The sequence below is a fragment of the Hemicordylus capensis genome, chromosome 5 (assembly GCF_027244095.1).
Source record: "Hemicordylus capensis ecotype Gifberg chromosome 5, rHemCap1.1.pri, whole genome shotgun sequence".
In the NCBI taxonomy this organism is placed as follows: domain Eukaryota; kingdom Metazoa; phylum Chordata; class Lepidosauria; order Squamata; family Cordylidae; genus Hemicordylus; species Hemicordylus capensis.
In genome coordinates, this window is record NC_069661.1 from 151,129,521 (window position 1) to 151,156,825 (window position 27,305).

Consider the following 27,305-nt stretch of genomic DNA (forward strand, 5'->3'; position numbering starts at 1 on the left):
TTGAAATGCCTAAGTTAAAAAAGATGAGGTTTAAACACAGGTGAGTGGGAGTAGTATACAGAGGCATATCTAGGGGAAATAGCGCCTAGGGCAAGCACTGAAATTGCGCCCTTGTCCAAACAGGAATGATGGGACTTGTAGTCAACAATATCTGGGAATCCCTGTTAAAAGGAACACTGTACCATCTAGGCATGGTTGTTGATCAAAACCTGAAAACATGAGCCATCTCTGTAAAAGACTTAGAACAACAGTCAGGAGTTATGTGAGGATTCCAAGTGTCATTTTCTCTGTCTCATATCATGCTTTTTAAAAAACATGACTTTGTCCTAGACTAGAGGATCACCTGCCCAAATAGCCACTAGCAAAATAGGGGAAGAAGAAGGTGGTGGTGTGTGTGTGTCTATAAACCGGTGAATGATTCCTGCCAGCCTTTGTCTTATGATGACTGTAGGCTCATGATGGGGTATATGTGCATTCACCACTAGTGCTTACTTTGATACCAGGAGGGAGGAGGATACATTAGTTTGCTACACTAGACAGAGGAATTTTCAACAGGAGCAGACAGCCAAGTTCTGCCAGGGCCAAAACAAGCCCCTGCCCGACGAAATAATTGTAATTTGCCCCTTCCCATCACAAGCAGTGTGCTGTTCTTTTATTATTGATTCTAAATCTCAGATATCCCAGTCATGGATGGAAAATTCAAGGTCAGTTTACAAGAGACACATTTTCTACATGGAAGTTTCTTCTGTGCAGGTGTTGTGCAGAAACCCATGTGTAGTGATTGCCAGGGGCATAGCAAGGTTGGACTGGGCCAAGATGAGATTTTAAAATGGGCCACCAGCCCCTCAATGTCCAGGGCCTCCACGCACCCCAGGCCCCCAAGGATTTAAGTCTGATATTTCAAAATAAGTATGCTGCCTGGAAATATATTTCACTGAATACACACACGGACACTTCACAATATATAGTGATATACATTGAGTACTATATATTTGTGCTACTTTTAATGCCTAGAACACACCAGAAACACTAATTATTAAAATGGCCTCCTTGCTACAGATTAGCAAAGGAGACTTTCAGCCATGCAAGGGTGAGCCTATCTTTGTTTTCTCAGAATTCTTGAACAAATTCAGTAAAGTTTGATTCCAGGAGGTTTTTCACACGAGGCTTTTAAAGCCCTTTAACACACATCTCCTCTGGAATGGAGGTTCTGCATTCACATGTTGGCCAGATGTAACCTGAAGTCCTGTGAGTTATTGGAGAGCAGTTCACACACAAGAAAAATAAAATAAAATAAAAGCACAACACATTCACAGTTCTCACTCAGACCTTCTGGGGTGCAAAACAACTTGAACATAAGTGCATTTATACATGAATGAATGAATATAATATTGTCTGTTCCAGAAGTTTTTGTAATTTTCTGCCATGAAACAAGCAACAGGCCTTTTTAGATAGTAAAAAGCCAGAAATTTTTCAATCTGTTTTAAATTAAATATTCAGAGACTTCTCAGTCTCTCCCCCCCGCCCCATCAAAGCCCTATGGCAAGCAGATCCCTATATACCTGGGGTGGGGTAACCACAAAAAGGAATTCACAGTCTACCTTGCAAAAGCTGTGTTGGATGGTCTGGGCAGAGAGTCTGCTGCAGAGAACTCTTCCATCCTGCCTCCTTCCTGGCTTGCTGGGGAATGCCAAGTCCAGGCTTCAGGGAGGCCTACACGGAGGCCTCTCTGGAAGCCCCGCCCACCTGCCAATCAGCTGAGAGGCGTGGAGAGAAGAAGAGCTCTCTGCAGTTTGCAGGCCGCTCGGATCCTAGGCCAGAGCCAGAGGGCAAGGTGAGCAGGATGGCAAGTGGCTGAGGGGCCCTGGGGCCGGGCCGGTGGGCAATGGGGTTGGGGTGGCAGGAACTGGTGTGGTGACCCCTCCTCAGTGGTGCCTAGGGCACGTGCCCTGGCTGCCCCCCCCCCAAGTTCCACCCTTGAATGCAGGTGGTGTGCCTTTCTCTTGACAAGATGCATCCTTTCTTGCCTCGTTGCAGGCACTGTCATGGTTAGGTGTGCAGTGGCTTGTGATATCCATGTTGAGATCTGATTTGGCAATTTGGCTGAGCCAAGGCAAAGGGATGTGTATCAGTTGCTAGGCAACGGCAAGGGACTTTCAGCTGCTGATTTGTTGGCTCCCCGACCCCTGGGCCAAATATCCCATTTACTTTTGGAGTTGGCCCTGGGCTGGCATATATTGATACAGATATGAACTATTCCCTATCAGAAGAAAAGAGAGAGAGAGAGAAACTATTTGCTAAATGTGCTTTCAAAATTCAGCCATCTGGTCTTGGCAAAATAAGGAAATTCTATAAAAGTAGTTCCATTTTTATTAAGGGGCATCCAAAACAGTCATATCTCCTGGAGCTGTTTATTTCTCTTAAGTTAAAACAATTAGTAGACTAGACGTTGGTCACTCTGGCCAGGAAATTGAATCCTTTTAAGAAAATCAATGTATGACCATCTACTTAGCATAATCTTAATAAAATGTAATAATGGTGTCAGGATTACAGAAACTCTCCACTTTTAAAAGGAAACTGACCTTGAAGATTGGATGATATTCCTGAATCATTGCCAGAGTATCAAGCTTGTTGCCTAGAGCTGTCTGAATCAGGCGCACCATTTGTCTGAAACATCACCTCTTTGCATTACTGCATTCATGGGCACAGCACTCCCATGGTGATATGTTGTTCTAGGTGCAAACACTCAGCCCAATGTATCCCATTAAGAATGCATCTTCTGTTGATTCTAATGATTCTTCTCAGTGCATGCACAATGAGCCTCAAGAGCAAACGTATTCTTGTCCTTACACTTGACCATCTTTAAGGGCTGTTAGAGATGGTCAAGGACAGGCATTCGACCACTGAGTTGTGTAGCTAATGCAGTGGTCCCTGCATTGCTGTCTTATTTCATTGTCATATCAAATCTAACATCTGCAGTGACAAGTGCTCTCTTTGAGGCTTTCCTTCTTCTCTCTTCTCCGGCAGAAAAACAGCCTGGAGGCTAAAGGTCTAATATCATTGCTGATCCTGCATTTGGGAGGAGGCCTGCTATGTAGGGGGCCTCTTCATTCTCTTTCCCTGAAGTATCAGCAGGGATGGATTGCCCTGAGTGGAGGTCTGATACAGAGCTCTCATGATATAAAGGTGGTCTCCTTGGGTTCTTCTGCCAGAGTACAAGCAAGGCTGGAAGGTCCTGGGAGGTGGCCTGATATGGAGGCTGCCTTTTTTGTTTCTTTCCTGTCATGCTCTACAGAGAGCCACCCCCACGGCTTTTCTTCCTGCAAAGGAAATGGAGGTGCCACCTCCTAGCTGTTCCCCCAGGGCCAAATCAGTCACTCAGTTTGACTCCGCCTGGATCTAAGCCTCCAGCTGCTGCTTTGGCTCTTGGTGGAAAATAAGAGGGCTGGAGAATAACATTTGGCCTCGAACTTGGGCCTTCCAGCTATTGTTTGATTATAGCTCCCATAGTCCCCAGTAGTCGCAGTAGCCAATAGTCAGGGTTGATGGGAACTGTAGCCAAACAGCAGCTGGAGGGCTGGAGTTGTGAAGCCCTGCCCTAAATCAAGCTTCCTTTTCCGCATCACCATTCCATCCTCTTCCACACGGGGCAGATCCCTCTTCAGGGCCCAAATCCAGCCTCCTAGCCATACATGTTGGGGTAGACAAGCTCTGTATGAGCCTCCTGGCAAGGAACTGTCTATCTTGAGCTACATCTTGAACCTCTCAAACATCTCTTGGCCCTGAGTGGACTGGCCAAGAGAGTCTTTTCTGTAGCTGTGTTTGACCCAAAGAGCTTTTTACCCAACTCTACCCAAAGAATATTCGAAGCAAGACAAATGTATTTTCTTTAAAATAAAACATTTTTTAAAACAATAAATATGCTAGTTTTATTGCTGTTCTATCTCTACATCCTATTAAAACAAATATATTTTTTAAAAAATATATACACAGCATTTTGTTGCTACTTATGTAAATAGTAGCACAGTTGTCTCTTTTAATTTGCCTTCCCCTTCTTCCTCAGCAACGTCCAGCTCCCTTGGAGGAACCACGATCCCCATAGTGGCTTCTACCCTGGCCAGTCTGCTCCTTAGCTGCCTCAATTGTCCCCTCAGTGCCTTGAAGCTTTGTAAGTATTCCTGGCAGCTGTGGAGGTCTCTTTGGCCTTGAAGGAGAGAAAACAAACAGGGTGAAGGGGCCTGTCCTCCACCATGTCAGTCCCTGCACGCACTTCTAGTCCCCTTCCATGCCCAGCACAGACTCCTCCTCTCTGTCTTGAAAACCCTCCATGGCTATGTAACCCCCCCCGGTGAACTTGCACCTCTTCAGGTTGATTTTTGCTCTTCCAGCTTCTCTGTCTTCAGGAGCCACCTGAAGGTCTCCTGCTCTCTAAAACAACTCTTTCTCTTCCCTCTCACTGACCCTTGGGTCTGGAACAGCCACTCAGATGTGGCCCCTCGTCTCTCTCCTATCCCTCCAATGATACCTGAAAACCCACCTCCACTGCGCAGCCTTTGGCGTAATGCCTCAGTAGAGGCAGCTCCATCGGCTTGAATTGAATGCCCCTTATGCTTTCCTCTCCCATTCCTCCTCTTCCTCACTTCTCTCTCCAAAGCCAAACTTTAGACTGTATGCTCCTGGTGGCAGGGAACTTTTGCCCATGTACATTGATGACACTATAAGGAGGATTTGCAATATGTACAATTGTATATCATCCTCCTTGGTTTCCTGTTTCATCTCAGCTTAAACTCAAAAGGGCTGATATTTGTTTTCCTTTTAGCATTCATATTCTCCCCTTCCTCAAGCAGCTCAGGGAGGTTTATACATGGTTATTTTTTCCTCACAATAACCCTAAGAGGTAAGTTAGGCTGTGGGACAAGTGACTGGCCCAAAGTCACCCAGAGAGTTTCATGACTGGATGAGAATTCAAACCTGGTTCTCCCTGTTCCTAAGGAGGTGCAGCTGAAATACATACACATCTTGTCCCCACCTCAGCTTCCCTCTACTTCTTCTATTGTATCCCTGCCTCTGTTTTTAGACTATAAGTTTTTTAGATTGTAAAATCACAATGAGGATGGAAAAGGTAGAGGTTATGGAGTGCAGCCTCTGTGAGACTTACGGTCACACAGCTGATGGACCTGCATCTCTGCCAAACTCTGCAGAGTTTCCTTCCCATTACTGAGGTCCGGCTCCAGAGGAGGTGGGGGAGGAGGAGGTGGAGAGGGATGCAGGAGGAGGGAAGAGGTGGAGGTGGAGGGTGGGATGGAGGCAACCTCAAGGGAGCCAGAGGACAATGATGAATCAGACCCTGAGGGCTGGAGAAGTGCAGCAGGGCCTGCAGGAACATCTGCAAGAGAGAAGATGCAGGAGGTCAGCTGCAAAGGCTGACATCCTACCACACCCACCATCACTTGCCCTCACTGCTCACTCTGAGAAGCTGCTTGGATTACAGGCACTGGAGCTTGGACACATGAAAGACAGAAAACGAAGGAACACTTCAGCAAGCACTGACAACCCACTCACAGCCCTCCCCCCTGAAACCTTAGATGCAGACTCAAATCAAGCATTTCAACATGAAATAAACAAAAGAGCCATTCTTAGCCCAGCAGCAATTTCAGGGGCATGCTGTGAACATACCTTCCCTTTCCCACCACTGCAGCTGAACTTCACTGCGGTTGAGCCTTGTCCACATGTGTCCAATTTGCAGGTTGATGGCCCGGAGAGAATGAGGGAACTGTTGGTAAATGTGGCGAACCCTCAGTTCTGCAACAAAGAGAACAAAAAGGAACAAATGTTGTATGTGCTGACCAGGCTGAGTGCTGGTGGCTTGCAAAAGGGCAGTGTTAGGGCTTAGTCCATCATCTGGGCTGGGTATCAAAACTGCAGCTGATCTTTATGCTGGGCGTATATGCAAAAGGTTTCTGAGGTGTCGCAATACTTACACTGCTGGACATAGTCATGTTGTAACCCTTTGAGGAGTTCTACTTCTTGCTGAAGATAATTATAAGCAATGGAAGGTTCTAGTAAGGGCTCTGACACAGACGTTGCTTCCTTTGGAGTGTCTGTGAGGATGGAAGGACCTGGCACTGAGGTATCCTCAATGAGCACTTTCCCCAGTAGGTCATTGGTGATGCAAAGTGTTGGAAGGGATTCTGGCATTGAGGTTTCCTCAATGAGCTCTTCCTCCAGGATGTCGTTGGTGATGCGAGGTGCTGGAAGGGGTTCTGGCGTGGAGGGTTCCTCAATGAGCTCTTTCCCCAGAGTGTCCCCCAAAACATTGGGGAGTCCCCCAGAAAATGGTGCAGCATGGGTTGGGTTTCTGGGATGACCTGAAAAGAGGAAATAAAGCAGGAATCAGGAAATGATCATGGCTTGTAGGCCAGATAGAAATGGCCTCCCTTTTTTGCCTAGGTTAGCCAGCTGGGAAGTAGCCTGGGATTGTGGGTGAGGTGGGCCACCCAAGGAACCAAGCAAGGAATGAAGAGGAGTACATTGCATAGCACTGACTGGCAAGACAGCCCTCACCAAGTACACTTCAGAAGGGAGTGCAATGGCCAGGCTCTGTCTGCTGTACATACAAGTGCAGCTGCCTTCTACCAAGTCATACTCTTGGCTCTCTTTTCCCTACTCTGGCTGGCAGCCACTCTTGGGCAGAGGCCTTTTCCTAGCTAGCTAAGATCCTTTAACAGAAGATGATGAAGTCTCATCAGGAGACCTTGTGCATGCAAAGCAATTGTTCCACTACTGGGCTATGGGCTCTCCCTTCTGTGTGAGGAAAGAAGCTTCTCCTTTGAGCAGAATGGGAGCTGATGGTTGACATGGACTATCTCTGGTTCACGAACCAACCCCCAGTTACGGCCTCTTGGCCTAGTGGGGTGGGGGGTCTTGAAAATCTGCCTGGATGCCATAAGCAGGAAGCATAGCTGTGATCTCAGGAATGCGGGCCTGGCTCCTAGAGGTAGAAAACTGTGGTTGGAGAAAGAAAGAGTCTCTTTGGACCAAGCTCGGAGCACATTGGCCAGGAAATGTTGCCCTTGTTTTCAGGTGATCCTCCAATTCCATCTTGACCCATGTAATTGTCAAAAAATGAGGTACTTTGGAAATAACTAGCTTCCTCTTCTTGAAGGCAGGGAGAAAAAGACCCAGAGGATGTTTTGGGGCTGGGTGTGGGCAAAGGGTTCTCGCAGGACTTTTTCAAAAGTGCACAACCTCTAAAGGAGAATGACCAAACCTACCTGCCTGCTGCCACAGCCCTTTCCCCATCTCCTCCTCGAATGGAGGATAGCTAGATGTGACTCACAGAGCCCCCCCCCCGTCTCCTCTAACACTTTCGGCTGCATCAACAGCAAAGGATAGAGGTGGCTGAACCTGCCCTCCTGCTATTCATCCATCAGATGGATGTCTGCCCATCTCTCTCCATTGTCTAAGAGAAACAGTTCTCCAAGGAGGCTTTCCCTGGGGGGCTGGGGAGCCCTGAGGAGAAGCAGGCACTCTCATCATCCACTTACCTGACAGTGCCCCCTCTTCATCTTCATCCCTGCAGAGATAAGGAGAAATATTCTTAGTAGCAAATCACAGGAAAGAGAGGGTCTCCTCCCCCAGTAATACTAGGGGTATTACTAGTATGTGCCCTCCCTCTAATTTTAATTCACATGCAGCCAAGTATGTCCTCTCCCCTAATCCTGCTAGCTGGCCCTGCTAATTTTGAACGATTCCATAGTTGGGAGCAGTGAATGTAATTGCCGTTGAATGTCATTCACTGCATTTTGCTCAGAGTATTTTTCATTGAGGATTGACTGGTTGTGGCGGGGCGGGGGGTGGGCCTGCTCTCGTAGTTCACAGTCATGAGGCCAGCTTTCCCACCCCTCTCCAGTGTAGTCCCCCCCCCCCACAAGGGACACATACATGCTGTTTTGTGTTTTAAATAGGAGGGAGGCAGCCTGCCAAAGGTATCAAGGGGACAGTTGACGAAATTGGCATTTGATTCAGCAGCCAATTACTGGCATTCTGAACATGGAAAGGAGATGGGCTCACCTTGATGAGGCAATATATGCCACACCTGGGTTTGGGCTATGTCTGAACACCTCCCCCTCATCACTCCCCCCCCCACCCCTTCAGCTGGCCACACCAGAGCCAAAAGCATTAAGAGGAGTCAAGGGTAGAGAAGAGAGCAACTCACTTTGGTTCTGCCTCTGGGTGAGACCTATCGGAACATGAAAGAAGGAAAGGTTAGGCATGTTCTTGGAAATAACATGGGGGTGCTGGGGGGCAGCTTTTGAAGTCAGCTTCAACTGGTGGGCAGGATTTCCCCACAACCCCCCAAGTGGGCCCACAGGAGCCAGCCAGTAGCTCCTGAGTGATACAACTTCACCGGTCTAGGACCTCCAAGCTTAAGAAACACAGTGGAAATCAGCCAAGCAGGTGACCTTCGAGGGCAGCCTGCATTTTAAGAAGAAGCTGTGTGGTGTGAGTAGTGGTGGTGAACTTGTGACCACTGAAGTTCCCACAGGGAGCACAAACACGTGTGAACACAGCAGGCTGGGCTTCAGTTCTCTGCCCAGACAGGCTAAAACAACGGAAGGGCATCTTTAAAAACCAAGTCCACACCGCCATTAGATTTTTGCTTCACCCACCATGCCAGAGACTTACCTGCAGGCCACACATGACCAACAGCCACCCATCTTGACAACTAAGCTGATAAGCTAATAATAAACTGACAGCCGAAGACAGCCAATTTATCGAAGATGCTTCAGCTAATCTAAAACGCTGCCAAGTGAGCCTGCTGCAGAATCTTCACAGGTCTCCAAGGGGAACCATGATGGCAGAATTCTGTGGCTGACTGTGAAGTCACAAGTTACTGTTACTGGTCATGCTGGCTCTGGTTTGAATCCAAACACTGTCTTGGGGGTGCAGCTCAAAGTGTCAGAGCACCAGGGGCGAGTCATCCTAGTCCTGCCCTCCCTGCTCCCCACATGTCACTTTCTATTCATTTGACTTTCCCCTTCTGTTAACAAATTCTGAAGGAAGGGGATGCTTGTGGATAGGGCTGGGCTGCAGCTGCCGCTTGTACAGTTGGACACAAAGTTTATAATAAGGCTTGCATGAGTCCTCTGTAACATGTAAGAGGGCAAAGGCAACAGCCACATCCATTGCATGTCCCCAGCTAATTTCCCACCTAATCACTTAGATTCGATTTCCACCTAATCACTTGCTGAAGTCCTTTAGCTAGGAAATTCCTCTAAATCAGGGATTTTCAACGTTGGGTCCCCAGATGTTATTGGACTTCAACTCCCATAATCCCCAGCCAAAGGCCACTGGGCCTGGGGATTATGGGAGTTGAAGTCCAATAACATCTGGGGACCCAACGTTGAGAATCCCTGCTCTAAATCACATTCAGCACTGAGGCCCGTCTCTCTTCAGAATACACAAAAAGAAAGCCAATTAACTTGTGGAACTCACCACCTCTAGATGCGGTGATGACAACTGGCTTAGGTGGGCTTGAAAGGGGGTTAGAAATATTCACGGAGGAGGAGAGATTCCTCTGTGGCTATTAGTCATGATGGCTATAGAGAACCTCCAGGTGCACAGGCAGAATCCCAGGTGCTGGGGACATGCAGTGGGTGCGGCTGTTGCCTTTGCATTCTTACATGTTACAGAGGAAGCATGCAGGTTTATTATAAACTTTGTGTCCAACTGCACAAGCAGCGGCTGCAGCCCACCCCTACCCACAAGCATCCCCTTCCTTCAGAATTTGCTTACAGAAGGAAAAAGGCGAATGAATCGAAAGTGACCGAGAGGGAGGGAGGGGAAATAAGAAGGACAAAGAAAGAGGGGAAGCACAAAAAATGAAGATGGCCCACAAAGAATGAGAGGGAGCAACAGAAGGCTGTAATGTACTTTTTGTATAAGGTTATGACAATGGAAAGCAAGCAATTATCCCCGCCCCCTCTGTTTCTTCTTAGGAAACAACCCACATCCTTATTAAACTCAATAGGCCCAACTGTACAAAATCTTTGTTTCTGCTGCACATAGTTTGATGCACTGCACATTAAAATGAACATTGGACAAAGGGACCTCCTCTCTGTCCTCTGAAAAGACCCACCATGGTAGCTCATGGCCCCACAAGGGATGGATGAATCCCGCTAAAGATGCTACTCTTACATTTTTAGGCATTCTAGCGATTGCCTCCTTACAGCTATTATTTCTGCCACTATAGTTAAACCATATGTTGTTGTTGGAAGTGCTTTTGCTTAATGTTTTGTTGACATTCTGTCAGCTGGTATGTACCCCTCACTTCCTGCCCCTCTGGCTGCTGCCGCCACCAGCAGCACTGCAAATTACTCTCCAGTATATTATTTTATCAGGAACCAAAAATGTGTCACATAGAAATACGGAAGCACTCAGTTGCTGTTGAAAGTCACTTTGCTCAGAGTGTTTTTCGCTCAGAATGTTTTTCCTTGAGGATTGACTGGTTGGTAGGGCGGGGGGGGCAGAGGCGCTCTTACCCCCGGACATTGGGGCCCTGCTCCATGGCCTCCAGGGCAGACTCCAAATGGTCAGGGGGGGTGCCCTCCTGCAACCACCTGTGCCTGCCTCGCCACACTGTACGTCCAGTGTTTTTGTTTTCTATAATTTAAGCAAGGAGTGGCAGCTGGGGAGTGAGCTTAGCAAGACTTGCCTACCTGCTCCCCCGGTGTTGTCCGAAGTAACCGCTGGGCTTGTCTATTCAGCCCAGTGGCTCTTGATAACTGCGAGGCGCTCCAGCGCCTGGCATCATGGGCTTGTGGCAATCTATTTTAACTGCACCGGTGCGCTGTAGCACCTCGCAGTAAACAAGAGCCTCTGGGCCGAATGGACAGGCTGAGTGGTCACTCCGGTCACCACCACCGGGGGGTGGGAGGCAAGTCCTGCTCAGCTCTCCCCCCGGCCCACCCCTCAGCCACACACATGCCATGGTGGCTTGAATTATGTAAAAAACAAACAAACCCAGAGGCATGGCGTGGCAGGCGCAGGGTGGCTGCTGGAGGCACCCCAATTGCCTAGGTGCATCCCTGGCACGGGGAAGGGCGGACCTGCTCTCATAGTTTACAGTCATGAGGCCAACTTTCCCACCCTCTCCACAGAAGTTTTTCAACTTTTTAAAGAGTCCCCACCACAAAAAAAAAATAAAAATAAAGGACATGTTTCAGGTGAAAGAATGGCAACAAAAAGAAGAAGGACCTAGGTGAGTCCAATAGAAACTCTATACTGCACCTCAAGAACCCACCCACACAAAACCTTTGCTGTATGCAATATTAAATAAATCTGTAAAAAGACATTAAGGGGACACATTCCACTGCAACCTAATATTGTAAGGATTTTTCTCAAAACATACCAAAGGATGAAAGTTGCTGGATATTTAATATGTACTGTTTTAGAATTACCCACATATATACTCAAATCAATACATAAATCCTTAAAATCATCACAATTCACATATACATACACATTAAAATAACCAATAATACCCATTACGTTAATATTTCATATGGGCTAATACATAAAATCTAAAAGCACCCAACTATTCTTTCAATAATCCCTTCGTTTTATAGCTTCATGAGTTCCAAACTTCCAAAAGGTGCACAAATGCAAAGAAGGGGTCACAAAACTCTCTATGGACTTCTTGTATCACATGTGCTGATGTTTTAAAATCCACATCCATAAGTAGCTTCCTCTGTCTCAAAAAGGTGATAAAACCAGCTCCACATTCTACAATGCATGTGTAAGCACTCCTTTCTGTACTGAGCTGAAAATGCCATCAGATAAATTCTGATTTTATTTATATCTATAGCCCTATTCAGATGTTAGATTATGTTCAGATGTTACAGATGCTACACATGTACACATTTTTCTGTGAATGCTTGGACAGGTGAAACTCAAAAAATTAGAATATCATGCAAAAGTTCATTAATTTCAGTAATGCAAATTAAAAGGTGAAACTGATATATGAGATAGACGCATTACATGCAAAGCGAGATAAGTCAAGCCTTAATTTGTTATAATTGTGATGATCATGGCGTACAGCTCATGAAAACCCCAAACCCACAATCCCAGAAAATTAGAATATTGTGAAAAGGTTCAACAGTCTAGGCTCCAGGTGTCCCACTCCAATCAGCTAATCAATCCATAACACCTGCAAAGGGTTCCTGAGCCTTTAAATGGTCTCTCAGTCTGGTTCATTAGGAATCACAATCATGGGAAAGACTGCTGACTTGACAGTTGTGCAGAAAACCATCATTGACACCCTCCATAAGGAGGGAAAGCCTCAAAAGGTAATTGCAAAAGAAGTTGGATGTTCCCAAAGTGCTGTATCAAAGCACATTAATAGAAAGTTATGTGGAAGGGAAAAGTGTGGAAGAAAAAGGTGCACAAGCAGCAGGGATGACCGCAGCCTGGAGAGGATTGTGAGGAAAAGGCCATTCAAAAGTGTTGGGGACTTTCACAAGGAGTGGACTGAGGCTGGAGTTAGTGCATCAAGAGCCACCACACACAGACGGATCCTGGACATGGGCTTCAAATATCGTATTCCTCTTGTCAAGCCGCTCCTGAACAACAAACAACATCAGAAGTGTCTTACCTGGGCTCAAGAAAATAAGAACTGGTCTGTTGCTCAGTGGTCCAAAGTCCTCTTTTCTGATGAGAGCAACTTTTGCATCTAATTTGGAAACCAAGGACCCAGAGTCTGGAGGAAGAATGGAGAGGCACACAATGCAAGATGCTTGAAGTCCAGTGTGAAGTTTCCACAGTCTGTGTTGATTTGGGGAGCCATGTCATCTGCTGGTGTTGGTCCACTGTGCTTCATTAAGTCCAGGGTCAACGCAGCCGTCTATCAGGAGATTTTGGAGCACTTCATGCTTCCTTCCGCAGACGAGCTGTATGGGGATGCTGACTTCATTTTCCAGCAGGACTTGGCACCTGCCCACACTGCCAAAAGTACCAAAACCTGGTTCAATGACCATGGGATTACTGTGCTTGATTGGCCAGCAAACTCGCCTGACCTGAACCCCATAGAGAATCTATGGGGCATTGCCAAGAGAAGGATGAGAGACATGAGACCAAACAATGCAGAAGAGCTGAAGGCCGCTATTGAAGCATCCTGGTCTTCCATAACACCTCAGCAGTGCCACAGGCTGATAGCATCCATGCCACGCTGCATTGAGGCAGTAATTGCTGCAAAAGGGGCCCAAACCAAGTACTGAATACATATGCATGCTTATACTTTTCAGAGGTCCGATATTGTTCTATTTACAATCCTTGTTTTATTGGTTTCATGTAATATTCTAATTTTCTGGGATTGTGGATTTGGGGTTCTCATGAGCTGTACGCCATGATCATCACAATTATAACAAATTAAGGCTTGACTTATCTCGCTTTGCATGTAATGCGTCTATCTCATATATCAGTTTCACTTTTTAATTTGCATTACTGAAATTAATGAACTTTTGCACGATATTCTAATTTTTCAAGTTTCACCTGTACATGGATTCATTTAAAAGGTGGACCTGAGTACAGGCCCCTCAAACACAGGCTACAGATATGAAGTGTACCATTGTTTGTGCATTGAACGTAACTTGTGAATAGGGCTTATTTGTACACATAATATGCTTTCAAGGACACTGATTCCAAGTATGCTTACATGGCAGTCCAAGGAGCACACTTCAATTTCCTTAAAAGGAAACAGCACTAGCATTTTTTGCTGTTTTTGTAATATCTTTTATTGACCGACCAATCAATCAAACTATATCAGGGGCTATCAGTGGCCAGTTATGGAGAAGATGGCATGATTCTGTCATGAATACAATGTAGCAACACGTGTATTTTGCCATAGGAATGTTTACAAAATATATAATGCATAAAGGTGGCATAAAGACACTGGTTGATACCAATGCTGACAAGGCACATGTGAATCCATGTCAGCATCCAGACTGCTGCTGCTCCATTGCACTCATGGTGGGAGACTGTCCAATGACAGTCAAAATGAACATTTTGACTTCCCCTTCCCTCTGAAGTCCACTGTGTGTCCCAAAAAGATGTCCCTGAGGGTTTCACAGCCCTTTGGAACATATTTTTCTGATGTACAAAGGGCTTCATAAGGTAGGGGTGATTGTCAAATACTGCTGCTTCCCCCATGCACAAAATGACACAGTGGTACTCTGGATCTTCAAATTTCAACAAATATTTATATACCATTTTTTAACAAAAGTGTTCAAAGTGGTTTACATAGAGAAATAACAAACAAACAAACAAGATGGATCCCTGTCCCCAAAGGGCTCACAATCTAAAAAGAAATATAAGATAGACACCAGCAACAGTCACTGGAGGGGTACTGTGCTGTGGGTCAATAGGGCCAGTTGTTCTCCCCCTGCTAAATAAAGAGAATCACCATGTTTAAAAAGTGCCTCTTTGCCTAGTTAGCAGGGGTTAACTAGGCAAAGAGTTAATCCTGGCACTGCTGCTTGAGCACAGTGCTAGTCAGGATTTCAGCCCCTGTTAAGAAACTTATCAAGTATGTGTGTGTGTGAATAAAAATCCAAAAACCTTCAACCTGAATACATTATTTTAAGCAAATGCACAGGAGAAATATGCAGGAGAAAGCCCACTGGCTAAGGAGAAAGCCCACCAGCTGCGGCTTTCTCCACATCTGAGCAGCTGTTTGGGTCCAATCAGACCCTTGTGATCTTTTGCAAGAAGTAACAGTCCTCTCATTCCTTGAAAAGCTTGCAATATGCCCGAGGAAAGAAGAAGAGGCTGCTGGCAACCTGGGTGCTGTTGGGAATTCTCTCTGGTAAGAGAATCCCTTTCTCATTATAGCAGAGTGCACAGAGGCACAACACAGCGGAATTTGGTTAGGCATGCGTGTATGCTGAGAGTAAAGTAACTTGGAGCCAGTTCATAGTTACAAATCAATATATATGGCATTTATTAGAGAACTCCATTCTAGATAGGAAAGTGAGGAGTTAGGATCTCTAATCTAGCTAGCTAGCTGGATGCAGATGGATTCTGGGATGGTGCAGGGGAAAGGAGCTTGCATGTTGCAAGGTAGAAGGAACAGGAAGAGAAGGGAAGGAGGAAGTGCAAAACAGGAAGGAAGGAAGTTAGTCCCTAAGAGTAGCAATCTACATTCCAAAGGGATGGTGTCAGAGCAGTAGAGAAGGGATGACCAATGTCTTGACCCTCTAGCCCTCTGACTCACTTGTCTGCCCTCCTATGTCACTGAGACAAGAGACAGTGCAAAGTCCTTCACTTCCAACAGGTGCCACAGGTAAGCATGATGATCACCAGTCATGATGTTTATGGCACTGTCCCCCTCCAGACAAACAGTGCTCTAAGCATGGTTGTTGTGTGCAGGGAGGATGAGTGACAGCAGGGGGCAGAACATCCTCCCTGCTTCCCCACTCATGAGCAGTGCTCAGTTATGATTCATAAAGTCTGAAGAGGGCTAGTGACAGCTGCTTTTGTTGGTGTTGCAGCTCCAGTTGCATCGTCTGTTTGCACCTTTTGTCCTAGTTCCCACTAGCAACATTAGGAATACAAATAGTAAGCAGGGGTCTCACTCTTTGTCTCCCGCCCCCATTTCTGGCATCTCTTTGCTCTGCCTTCTGATTGGTACACCCAATTGGTATTGGTATTACCCCCCACTCCCGTGTGTCAGGTGGAGTCAGAAAGGGAAAGGAGGAGGAGAAAATGGAGTTGTTGCTGAATAAACTCTTAGTTAAATCTATATAAGATGACTTTGTGTTTGTGAGGGAAGCAGCTATAACAATTGCCAATGAGATTTTGAACCAGCTAAGAGTGTGAGCCTGCAAAGCTTGTGAATGTTCCTGCAACTTCGCTTCATTGCATTACTGGGCCTGCACTGCTTTCTGCTGTTACTGCTGCTGATTGTTTCTCTGGCTTCCTGTCCTGCACAATCCCTGAAGGTACTTTCCCCTTATCAATCCTAGACTCCGTTGTTCCCTGGATGCCCACCATAGTATAATGGCTGGGTGGAAGAGTTCTATAAAAAGGGATGGTGGAGAAAGCACAGGAGAATTCTATTAGATATGAAGAGGTTCTAGAACCGATATAAAGCAGGTGTCTTCCTCAACGCCATGAATGTAAAGACATGTTATTGTGAATTAGACTGTCTATTGATTTGAAAGCCTACTGCATTTATTTATTGATATAATGGGAAATTTGGCTTCTTTTTGGAATATTGCCCTTACAAGAGAGACTTGAAATAGATTACAACAGGTGAGTAAGCGATGTTCGGAAAAATGGATGTAGGGCTCCTCCACAGACAGCCATTCAAAATGACTAACAGGAGATTTTATTCATTTCTGAAAAGTCTTCCTTCAGCTTTTAGTACTAAACTGCTTTCGCGGAGTCAGGAAATGCATTATTATGAAAGTTTTCATCCTTTCTTTTGAGGGTTAAAAAAAAAGCATTTACAGTTTCTACTGAACTCAGGACCTGCATGATCTATCTATCTATCTATCTATCTATCTATCTATCTATCTATCTATCTTATTAATTCTCCAAGACGGGCCATGCGTGGGGACATGGTAGAAAGGAGGCGATTGGCTGACAGTGTTTGCAAGCAGAAGCACCTGTTTGGGCAGTGGGGATTCCATATGCAGATAGGGAGAAGGAGCCTGTGAGAGCAGAAGCACCATGATGATTGGGCAGTGGGGATTCCATATGCAGATAGGGAGGAGGGACCTGTGGCACTGTGGTGATTGGGCAGTGGGGATTCCCTATGCAGATAAGGAGGAAGAGCATATATAAAAGAATAGCAAAGAATAGCAGGCAGGGGTCTGCAAAAAGATTGGTCGTGAGGGAGGAAGGAGCCCCTTCAGGAGAAGGAGGCTGCCGTTGTGTGAATTAGATGAGGAAACAAGATGAACAAAATCTGTTAACTCAGGGAGGGAGAGAAAAAACATGAAGGGGGGGAGAAAGAGTGATAAAGAGCGAGTGGAGGAGAGAATAAGAGAAAAAGAAGGGAGAGGAAAGAGAGACAGAAGAAAGGGCAAGGGACGGCAGCACTAGCAGCAAGGAAGGGCCCAGCCAACCACTGCTGGTGTTGGGGGCTACCAAGGTCATTGTCAGAGGGAGGCAGGCAGACAAGGGATGGGTCTGGGCCTGTCAGCGGCCTGAGGGGAACGAGTGGCCATGTTGGTGGCAGCAGAGAGGAACAGCCTGGTCAACCACTGCTGCTGCTCCTGGGGGGAGGAGCAGGAGCGAGGGTTGGGTGAGGGTGGTGAGGTCTCTGGGGATAGGGGGCTGCAGCTTGGCCAATAGGCGGCAGCAACGCTGCAGCTGAGACCAAGGAGGGTAAGGGGGATGGAATCAACGGGAGAGAAGAGGAGCAGGAGTGCAGCTCAGTGGGGTGGGAAGATCTCTGAGGTGAAGAGAGCAATCAAGTACTAATGCGCAGATGCTCTAGAGCATGCAAGAGTTCCAGCATTGAAGTGGAGAGAAATAATGGTGGCAGTCAGGGTGCAGAGGTGGAAGGACAGCAGGCGAAGCCCCTCTGGCCAGAAGAGGTGGGTGGACGGCGGGCGAAGCCCCACCGGCCAGGAAGAGGAGGTGGTGGCGGGGAGAAATAATGGCGGCAGCGAGGAGGTGGGCAGATGGCGGGCAAAGCTCTGCCAGCCGGGAGGAGAAGGTGGGAGGCAGCGGCAGGATGGCCTGGCCCTGGCCCGCTCAATGGGGAGAGCTGCGGGGGGGGGGAGAGCGAGCGAGCTGTGAGGGGGGGAGAGCAAGTGAGCTGCAGGGGGTGCCACAGGCTCAGTGCACAACTGCACAGATGCTCTGTGCGGGGTCAGCTAGTTATATTAATTCTCCTGGGTGTGCCTTGGAATGTGCGTCCCAGAGCCCAGCTGATTGGCTGGGTGGCGGATGTGCCTGATTGGCTGAGGCGCACCCAGGAGGATTGGTTGCCGCTGCCATGGCCCAGCCGTGGAGGCTCGGCTCGGCTGCAGAGGCAAGGCCCAGGACGGGGGAAAGAAAGTGGGGGTGGGGAGAACTGACAGTGGGGAGAAGAGGTGGCTGGGCACGGAAGCAGAGACTGGGGCAGAAGGGGGCGGGAGAGGTAACCGCCGGCCCCAAAGAGTGCACAGATGCTCTGGGCGGGGTCGGCTAGTATGAATTATTTTGTGTGTGTGTGTGTGTGTGTGTGTGTGTGTGTGTATAAATAAATAAATTCTGGATGTTAATGCACTATCGAGTCTTCAATAGATATGTGGTCAATAGGATTTCTTTAGTATCACACTAGTCATTCAGTATCTTTGAATGCATTTTCCCCCCTGTTGGGTTGTATACTTCCATTTTGGAGATTTAGATTATTTTGGTAACAGGCAAACATATTATCAACCCCTTGCACCTTATTATAACCAAGCCCAAGTATGTGCAAGTATATTTGTGCATATTCTGAAATGGAACTGAACCAGAGAGTTCAAAAATGCTGTTGGACCTGAACCAGAATGGAGCTCAAATTTTCAGTGTCTTGGCTCACTGATTCCAGGGACCATTGTGAGTTTCCCATCCCATCCTTAGAAGTAGAACTCATTGTGCAAGTGAGGGCAATTATACGGTGAACTTTCCTGTTCCTGATTCATGTTAAGGGCATTGAAAATTCACTGTGTGAAGGCCCTGACTTGCTCAGTGAGTTCTGCTTCATTATAGGGCCAGGAGACAGAGATTCTCTGCTTTTACCATGATTATCAGGAATGTTTGGAATGGTTCTTCCCCAACCCTTTTTTTTTTAATCCCAAAACAAATTCTGAAGAGGATTGTATTCTGTATCTGATTCCAGTATGCTTGTTGATTACAGAGCTGCCTTTTAGAGGCAAAACATAAATACAATGAATCATGAAGTCTATACATTAGTCAAGAATGTTTTTTTTTAAATTATTAAAACATTTGTGCTTCCAATTAACTTGGTAAAAATGCTTTAAAAAGAACCTTATGTATGAAGTTTTACTTTAACCAGGGGCGTATCCACTATTGTGCGAATGGGTTCAAAGAACATTCCCCATGCCCAGGCTACTAAGAGCCCTAAGCCAGCTCTTGCCCATCCTTTTCAGGCAGTGTTTGCTGCCTGAAAGCATCTATTCCCCTTTTTCTCCTTCCAGAGAAAGTGACGTCACGTGCAAAAGGGGCATGGCCTCGAGCTGCGAAGAGCCCGAGCAGCTGCTTCTCTGTCATTTCAGGCAGGGCTTGCTGCTGGAAACCATCTATTCTGCCTTTCTCTCCCTCCCTGGCTTGCTGCCTGAAGGACGCACAAATGCTCGCTCATGAGTGGGGAGGGGATTCTCTTTGGGCTCAGGCATGCCCCTTGCATGTGATGTTGTCAGAGGGGCCACCAGGCAGGGCTGGACCCAGGCCACCGCTCAGCTGGCTCCACGCCTGACTCTAACCATAATTTTAAAGTATATGGTCCCTTATAAGTGCTTTGGTATTGCAGTTAAAAACAAAATGCCATTGTTACTAAGGTGTTGAATAACTTTTCCTTGCTGTAGTAAATATTTCAGCATGTTAGTAACAAACTCTTAACATTAACATGCAGGGCTCTCCAGTGTGCCCTCAAATGCTGTGATAAAATTGCAGCTATTAGAAATGGCTTTTCTTGCTATTGTCAGGAGATAGTATAAAATCCCCACATTTATCCATCAGAGATATTGCATGGTACCTAATGCTGAATACTGATTTATCTTCAGTCAAATGCAAATGGCATAGAAGAGAGACAAATGCTACTGTACTGGGAAATGCAGTGACATTTGCCTTGTGCAACACACTTCCCTTTTCTCAGATGTTTATTGGAGGTCAGGTTTTTATCCTTGCCCCAAATTGTGCCTTGCAGCAAGTCCTCCAGATTCTACCCTCATGTTTTTCTCACTCTTGTAGCACACAGGCTTGGTATAGATTTAATGCTGGCTCTCTGCTAACCTGCGTAAGAGACTAGAAGCCAGCCACAGGATTGTGTGCTCCTTCCCTGGAGTAAATCACCCCACCTGCTGCTGCCATAACTATAATTGAGGGATGCATCTGTTCCTATATTATCTATGCTAAGGCAAGTTGGTTTCTATGCTTACTTAGGGTTTGAAATTTGAGTTAGAGTTGGTTAACAAACTCTGGTTAAGAGGGGCATTGTTGGCTTTAACTACTGTTAATTTTAGTGCCAATGGCCGGGTTCAGACATAACATGACATTGGAGGTTGGCAAAACTGCGGTTTTAATTTCATTCTGTAAATCGCAGCCCTCCCAATCTCCAGTCCCAAGAGAGAGGAGTTGCTCTCTGCTGTTCGGCTGCTGGGGCAGATCCCAGCAAGCTCCATGTCCAGACTTTGGGCAGAGCATCACCATGTCTGCAGAGCGGCCACAATTGGCCACGATCTTGAAAGTGGCATGTTGTTTACATTTGGCTAGCTCCAGCTTTGCCGGCTTGATGACCGCTTAACCCCTTCTTCACTGTATTCCCAGCTATGTTGTAATAATAAATTTGCAGCAGAACAATGGATCACAGGACAAATACTTGACCTCATGGGGGACGTGGTGGTCAAGGGCAGAGGCGTCATTGTATTTAAAGCTCCATGCATTCTGCTGCATGGCATGCAAGCAGTGTTAGGGTTGGGTACCCAACTTAGGGTTGCTTACCATCTCCCCTCCACAGTTGCCAAATAACCCATTCTTTCTCCCTCTGCACCTTCTGCAATGGGCACATGAGGACCCATGGGGACCCATGGGCCCACACACATCCAGATCAAGCAAAAGCAAGCCCACCGCACACTATCCATTTTGGGACCGGGTTGTCAAGGGCGGCTCAGGAGTTCATAGTGGCCATGATGACTATGGTCCTATCCCAAGTGGTTTCTGGACCGACGCATGATGCAGGTCACATGCTCGACTTGGACTTTTGCTCTGATCAGGGTGGTGTTCCATGGGTGGGGGGCCCTGTTATCTCCCCACTGTCATGGACGGATCATCATCTGGTTAAGGTGAGACTTGAGGCCACAACCCACCTCTGTAGGGGTGAAGAACCCATTAGGTTGGTCCACCCGAGAAGGTTATTGGATCCAGTAGGATTCCAAGAAGCCTTGGAAGGGTTTCCAGTTGGCTCTGTAAGTGATTCTGTCAATGCTCTGGTGCAAACATGGAATAATGAACTTACTAGACATAATCACACCTAAGGTCCTCTCCGACCTGCTTTAAAGTCTTCCCCATGGTTTTCAGATGAACTGCGGGAGCTGAAGCAGCAAGGCAAACAACTGGAGCACAAGTGGAGGAAGTCTCGGCATGAATCTGACAGATTGCAACACAGAGCTCATTTGAGGATCTATGCTCTGGCAGTGAAGACAGCAAAAAAGCGGTTCTTCTCTGCCCGCATTTTTTCTGCAAATTCACATCCAGCTGAGTTGTCTAGGATTGTGAGGGGGCTAGTTCATGCCCCCTCTGCCTTGAATTTAAATCTGGAACCATCTGTCACTCACTGTGATATGTTTAACAACTTTTTTGCAGATAAAATATCTTGTATTCGTGCTTAACGAGACTCCACGGTTACTGCAGAGTCTATCGTAGAGGTGCCCAGCAACTCCTCTTGTAGGATTGAACTGGATCATTTTCAGTTTGTTACTTCAGATGATGTGGACAAACTACTTCGGACTTTATGCCCTACCACCTGTTCTCTTGACCCTTGCCCAATTTGGCTTATTTCATCTGATGGTCATATTATCAGAGAGGGTCTGGTAAATATCATAAATGCTTCTCTGAGGGAGGGCAGTATGCCTCCTTGTCTCAAGGAGGCTATTATTAGACCTTATTTGAAGAAACCTGCATTGGAGCCCATGGAGTTAGCTAATTACAGACCCGTCTCTAATTTTCCTTGGTTGGGTAAAGTGATTGAGTGAGTGGTTGCTTCTCAGCTCCAGGCAGTTTTGGATGACACAGATTATTTAGATCCTTTCCAGACAGGCTTTCAGGTGGGCTACGGGGTTGAGACTGCCTTGATTGGCCTGATGGATGATCTCCAATTGGTGATCGACAGAGGGAGTGTGACTCTGCTGATCCTTTTGGATCTCTCAGCAGCTTTCGATACCATTGACAGCTTTCGATACCATGGTATCCTGCTGGGTCGCTTGAGGGAAGTGGAATTGGGTGGCACTGTTTTACAGTGGTTCCGCTCCTACCTCTCTGGCAGATTCCAGATGGTGTCTCTTGGAGACTATTGCTCTGAAAAGCAAGAGCTGAAGTGTGGGGTTCCACAAGGCTCCATACTGTCTCCAATGCTTTTTAACATTTACATGAAACTGCTGGGAGAGATTGTCAGGAAGTTTGGTCTGGGATGCTATCAATATGCTGACACACAGATCTATTTCTCCATACCAACTTCTTCAGGAAATGGCATGACCCCCCCCCCAGTGCTTGCCTGGAGGTGATATTGGGCTGGATGAGGGATAACAGACTGGAGTTAAATCCAAGCAAGACGGAGGTACTGTATGTAGGGGGTCGGGATCCGAGAGATGGCTTAGATCTGCCTATTTTGGATGGGGTTACACTCCCCCTAAAAGATCAGGTTCGTAGTCTGGGAGTGCTCCTGGATCCCTAACTCTCCCTGGTCTCTCAGGTTGTGGCTGTAGCCAGGAGTGCTTTTTATCAGCTTCGGCTGATACACCAGATACATCCATTCTTGGAAATTGGTGATCTTAAAATAGTAGTTCATATGCTGGTAACCTCTAGGCTTGACTACTGTAATGCACTCTACGTGGGTCTGCCTTTGTAAGTAGTTTGGAAACTACAATTTGTACAGAATGCGGCAGACAGACTGGTCTCTGTGTTTACCCGAAGGGACCATATAACACCAATTCTAAAAGAACTGCACTGGCTGCCAATAAGTTTCCGAATGAAATACAAAGTGCTAGTTATTACCTATAAGGCCCTTAACAGCTTAGGTCCAGGGTGTTGGAGAGAGTGCGCCTTCTTTGTCATGAACGCTGTTGCCTATTAAGATCATCTGGAGAGGTCCGACTACAGGTGCCACAATCTCGTTTGGTGGCAACTCAGAACTGGGCCTTTTCTGTGGCTGCCCCAGAGCTTTGGAACACACTCCCTGCTGAAATAAGAGCATCTCCTTCTCTGTTTGCTTTTAGGAGGACCCTGAAGATGCACCTGTTTTCCCAGGCCTTCAACTGAGATTGTATTTTTTAAAAAATTAATGTGTTTTTAACCTGTTTTTATCTATAACTTTTTATCTTTTAATGAATTTTAAATGTGTTACATTGTATGTTTTAATTTTGTAAACCGCCTAGAGATTTTTATACTAGGCCATATATACATTCATTCATTCATTCATTCATTCAATAAATAAATAAATAAATAAATAAATATCCACCCCTAGTGCAGCCTGTGCCATACAGGCCCGGTCTTGGGGTGGGGAGATCCCATCTCTCTCCCAGCCCCACCCAATACCCAAAGCCACCCATCACTCTCCCCACCACTTCCAAGGAGGATCACACTGGGTTCCCTGTTCCATCCAACCTCCCAAATCACTCATCGCCCTCCCTGCGACTGCCCAGGTGTGAGGTGGGAGCTGTGCACTAGCATTTTGAAATAAACACAATGCTGTTATTTTGAAGGCTGTAACTTTATTATGCTTTAATACAATGGCAGCCCTTTCGCTAGCAAGGTAGGGGCAGGTGTTTGCAATCTCTGATTCCCCTGGTGCCACAGGTGCAGATATTGGCCCCATGCTACCATCAGCAGTTTAAAGGGTGGTTCACCCTCCCAACACCATACACCTTGGTGGGGAGATTCTCCCAGGCATGTCTAGCAAAGGCTGTTCTCACCGCCTGTGACTCTCTGCTGCCGCCAACAATTGTCATGGGCTGTGCCACCAGGCTTGCTGGCACAGCATCCCCGTTTCCTTCAGGCATTCCTGCACCACCATCATTGCCCTCTGGATGTGTGACTGGGACTACAAGTTTCTCCAGCAGGACATCTCCCCTGTCCTTGCAGATGTTGTGGAGGATACAGCAGGCCACAGTCATGTTGGGCACAATATCCTCCTCTATATCCAATAAGTTGTAGAGAGTGCACCACTGGACCTCCCGAACGCCTCCGGAATGCCTGCTCCACCACCATCCTGATGCACCTGTGCCTGTGGTTGAAGTTCCTCTCCAAAGCATGTCTGGGTGTGTGATAGGGGCTGACCATCCACTCCTACAGGCTCTATGGGAGCCAGAGATAGATAAATATCAACAGCTTCACCGTTTGCCCACCCACCTGGACGGGTATGACATTCACCCAGGTACTTCTGTGGAGCATGGAGGCAAGTAGGGAGGTCCAGAAAATGCCTGTGTCATGGCCCTTGCCTGACATCCCAGCATAGATGTCCATAAACCGGCCTGACTAGTCTATCACACCTTGCAGGGCCATGGTGTAATACTGCTTCTGCCCGTAGTACTTATTGTGCTGTCTGGGGTGCCCTAAAATCTCAATATGTGTCCCATCTATACAGCCGAGGACACCTGGGAACCCCTTATCCTCGAACCCTGCCATCACCTCCTGCGGGTCACCCATGGGGATCACGTTCTCCATGAATATTTCCACCAAGAGGTTCATCACTTCCTCCTCTTGGAGCAGGACAAGGTTCCTCTCACCTACTAGCCCCCTCATCCAAGCATTTCTGCTGGTTGATTGGTTAAAAGGCAATCTTTCTAACAACTGAGAGGCTCGTGCATGGGGAAGACCATGGGTTCTCCGCATCCCCATCATTGCATTAACACAAACGCCAATATACACTCCCTTGTAGAGTTAGCCTGTGAGGGGAGGGGCAGGTGTGCTGGAATTAAACACCCCTACAGTGGCACCCCCATGGTGGCAGTCAGTGGGCATTCAGCTGCCTCACTTTGTAGCAGTTTCAGAGCAGGGAAATATTGGGGGGGGGGACCACAAGTAAACAAAAACCAACCCCTCTTTATTCCCCTCTTTGTGTTCAATTTTATCTGGATATATGGCAATAACATATTCATAATTGTGTGCTTAATTGTCATACTGAAATCCAAACCAGAATCAAAACAAACACAAATTTTAAAGTACTTAACTTTGACTAGATTGTGCCCTCAGTGTTTACAGCTTGTTCATCTATGGTCCTGGTGGGCATGTTCTTCTCTCATTGGGGACCCGAGAATGATCTTTGTGTGCTCCCCCCGCCATGTAGCCTTTACAATTGTCCTTACTTGCACCCATTAGAATTGTGTTGCATTTATTATTCTTTACTTCTTAGTAAGCAGCAATCCCCTCTTTTGAACAGAAGATGATTTAAACTTGTTAGATACTTTTAAATTAGCACTGAGCTCAAAGTGTGTGTGTGTGTGTGTGTGTGTGTGTGTGTGTGTGAGAGAGAGAGAGAGAGAGAGAGAGAGAGAGAGAGAGAGAGAGAGAGAGAGAGAGAACATTTGTACCTCCTCTGGAACATGGTCTTCTGTCTATCAGTCATTCACACCCCTTCCAGTCATACTTAATTGTCTGCTTGGGGCAGAATGTGAAAGAAGACACACATTCAGTGAATATCTGCTTATTCATCACTGTCCACATTCTGTTCCAAGGAGTCCTGCAAAGCCATTTGCAATTAGAGTTGAATTGAGCCAGATGTCTTGCCATATAGCACTGGCAGGCAATGGAAATGCCAAAACAGAAGATGTCAGTTCCTGCTCCCATTCCATCCTAGAAAGGACAATGGGGGGGCTTCATTTGCTATTAGTCTAGTTGGACTACATTACATTGTCCAGTGGGTCTACATCACACTGTGGCATGTTCACTATTGGCTGGAGTTGTGAAGAGGCCCTTAAAATAAAAATAAAAAGTCCTGAAAAAGTCACAGGTTGGGGCAACAATGGCTGCAAACAAATGCATTAAACACATATACACACTGATGAAAGGAGGGGTAGTGGACCTTTTCACACTGCCCCTGAAAGAACTATTTTTGTATCAAAAACCAAACCCTACACAAATTCAACCCTCTATTTGAGTGGGATTTGTTTTTACTGTAGGGGAGATTAGGTAAATCATCTTTTTCCAGAAAAAGTGTTTGCTTTTTTCTTTTACTATTTAATTATGAATTTATAAGGAGACTTTTTATTGCCATTTCTCAGTCCCTTAAATATGTGTCAGTTTTGATTCTGTTGTTGTCCACAAAATAATGAAAAGAATTAAGAAATTCTGGTTGTGTGATTTCTAATATACACACAATTGACATGCATTATCCTGAGTTCATGCTTGCCTATCCTGTGCTTTGATGCATCTTTCAAAATGCTGTTTTAAAAAGTTAGGCTAGGCATACAAGGTGGAGAGGAGGGCACACAGGGGCTCATCAGGTCACTTACTATGGTTTATTAAATCATTTTTACAAGATTAGATATGCATTGGAACCCCCCCCCCCCTCTCCACGGGAAGTGGGTCCTGTATCTATTTCTGTGTCTTTTGCAGCAGCCTAGTGCAAAAGAATTAAACAGGTAAAGTTCCCCACCACCACCACCACCACCATTTCATCTACAAACCAGGAAAAGCAGCTGCCCTTGCTTAGTTTTTTCTTGTCTGGCACAGGATTGGAGGCAGGGGAAGGCATGGCAAGATTTACTACAAGTAAGATTGGTTACTACAAGTCACCAGTCTTGTTCAATTAGCGCAGCTGCCCCGGGCATGGTTCTCTCCCTACCGTCTCTCTTTCAAGTTGGGCCACCTTAGCAAGGCTTTCGTCAGTTGTACTTGGCTGTCAGTAGCTTGAGCCTGTAACATATTTGTGACAGCAAGAGGCTATGCTGCTCTTGCCCTTCTTTGTTCCCCCGGCTGCTCTCTTCATTTACCTCCTCTCTCAAATCATGTAACACCCTAAGGAGCTGTGAATTTTCTTCCTTCATGTTCATTACTTGATTTGTCCCTACAGGTCTTCCCATGTGTAGCCCTTTGAGACAACAAAATCTGACCAGCAGTGCTCCAGCACAAGGTTCCATCTTTCTACAAAAAGACCGACCGACCCCAGATGAGGCACACGGTAGTGGAGAAGTTTCTGGGAATAAAACAATTTATCAGAATGTAAATCTCTTTAAAATCCCATTTATTTCAATGGAAGAGATTTAACCCCATTCTTGAACATTTGAAATCAACAGCGCTTAAAAGCGATTAACTGTTTAAGTGGATCATAACTTGTGTGTGTCAGTTCTGAATTGGGCAGCTCCTGTAATCTCTGATTG

At 46.4% G+C, this 27,305-nt stretch overlaps 1 protein-coding gene and 1 long non-coding RNA gene across 2 annotated transcripts in view; both read left to right on the forward strand.

Moving 5' to 3' along the window:
• Nucleotides 1-27,305, forward strand: part of LHFPL3 (LHFPL tetraspan subfamily member 3) — a 442,507-nt gene that overhangs the window by 152,135 nt on the left and 263,067 nt on the right. The gene's annotated exons all lie outside the window — the stretch shown is intronic.
• On the forward strand, nt 1,696-27,097 carry LOC128326738 (uncharacterized). Its single transcript, XR_008308229.1, has 3 exons — nt 1,696-1,834; nt 4,064-4,168; nt 26,999-27,097. It is a non-coding gene; the product is annotated as an uncharacterized LOC128326738 (long non-coding RNA).